This window comes from Rhinopithecus bieti, unplaced genomic scaffold (assembly GCF_001698545.2).
Source record: "Rhinopithecus bieti isolate Rb0 unplaced genomic scaffold, ASM169854v2 scaffold_29990, whole genome shotgun sequence".
In the NCBI taxonomy this organism is placed as follows: domain Eukaryota; kingdom Metazoa; phylum Chordata; class Mammalia; order Primates; family Cercopithecidae; genus Rhinopithecus; species Rhinopithecus bieti.
In genome coordinates, this window is record NW_016812921.1 from 109939 (window position 1) to 112091 (window position 2153).

Below are 2153 nucleotides of genomic sequence, written 5' to 3' on the forward strand. Positions count from 1 at the left end.
TAAGATACTGGAGTTTAGTAATTCAACATGTGAATTTTTTGGTACACAGTTCAGTCCCAAACAACATACAGATGCAAAAAGCGTGGATTTATGTTGTATTAAAGCAAGTAGGATACACACACACACACACACATATATACACACACCTATATATACACACGTATATATACATATATACACATATATGTGTATGTGTGTATATATATATATATATATATATAAAACAATATGAGAGGGTCTGTCTCCTCAGTGAGTTTTAAAAAGGTTTTTTTTAAGGAGCTCAATGGTTAAAAGTCAGCTTAATTAAAAGCTAACATCCAACGTGTGTGTATGTGTGCCTGTGTGTGTGTTTGTATTTAAAAGGCCTTCAGGTTTTGGTTTTGTGTTTTGTTTTGTTTTCTCTCCTAGGACCTTGTCTTTTTGAGCAAAAGTTTTTTTTCTTAGTTGACTGGCTTCTGTTTTCTTCATTTACTTCTGCCGTCTCTTCTTTCTCTTGCACCCTCTGCTTCATGAGAAACCTAGTATAGTTTATAATACCCAGGGTTCCTTACAGAAAATGGAGAAGGTGCCACATTCCCCTTGGAGGAGAAACCTGTTTCCTTATGGAACCCCAAGAGTGTAAACAGACAAGTTCATCTCAGCTCTTAAACTGCTTGCTTTTGTATGGTGCTACCTAATTTTTTTACTAAAATAGTTACTGCAACAGAGGCTACTCTTGAATTCTTAAGGAATAGTGTAGTTTAGACATGTAGAAATGTCTTTGTTAAAAAAATTGTTTTAAGTGCACTGTAAAAGCATGACCTGGTCTAACCTCACAATAATTTTTGCTTTTTGGAGACCCAGGATTCAGTGTAGGGTCTGCCCAGAGCTCAGAGATCCAGTTAAAATATAGGTAGTCTCTATCTAAATAAAATTGGTCTCCTTATACAATCCTGATAGATTTTCATAATTTTATGTTTCATTTGGCATCCATCTTTAATCTCTCTTTAGCACCACCAGACTTTTTCTCTGTGTACCTTAAAATGTAAATTTTGCTATCCAATTTTTCTTATAAGAGTTTCCTTCAATATGCAGATTTAGGGCTATTTAGCTGACAACTTCCGGGGCAGTGACACAGGTTATTGAGAGTTTGCAAGTCTAAGATAGAAAAAAAAAAAAAGGGAGGTCTTAGGAATCTATAAGATGTACTTCTATCAGTATACGTAATATCTCTATGTATTTATGTGTTGTGTACACGTTTCTCTATTAAAAAATATAAAAGAGCTCTAATTAATTGGCTTAAAGAAAATAAAAGTGCTCAAATAAAATACTTTATTAGAAAAGGGGAAGACTGGTCAAATGTTAAGTTTACTTAACTTAAAATCTTTAATAAATAAGTTAACGTTAAAATTAGTGGCAAAGTAATATTAGAAATGTCTTAAGAATTGCCAGCATACATTTTTGTTTGTATTTATTTATCAAGCAATTTCCTACTTATCCCTGCCAATTACTATAAGGTGTCAACATTTGGCATAGGGGTTACAAAACTATAAATCCAGCCCCAAAAGGAAGAACATAAATGGCCTGATGGAGCTGAAAAACACAGCATGAGAACTTCATGAAGCATATACACAAATATCAATAGCCAAATCAATCAGGTAAAAGAAAGGATATTAGAGACTGAAGATCAACTTAATGAAATAAAGTGTGAAGACAAGATTAAAGAAAAAAGAATGAAAAGAAATGAACCCTTCTCAAAACAAGCCATTAATGCGGCCAACAAACATGAAAAAAAGCTCTTCATCACTGGTCATTAGAGAAATGCAAATCAAAACCACAATGAGATACCATCTCACACCAGTTAGAATGGTGATCATTAGAAAGTCAGGAAACACGGTGGCTCAAGCCCGTAATCCCAACACTTTGGGAGGCCGAGACGGGTGGATCACGAGGTCAGGTGATCGAGACCATCCTGGCTAACACGGTGAAACCCCATCTCTACTAAAACATACAAAAAAACTAGCCGGGCGAGGTGGCGGGCGCCTGTAGTCCCAGCTACTCGGGAGGCTGAGGCAGGAGAATGGTGTGAACCCAGGAGGCGGAGCTTACAGTGAGCTGAGATCCGGCCACTGCACTCCAGCCTGGGCAACAGAGCAAGACTCCATCTCAAAAAA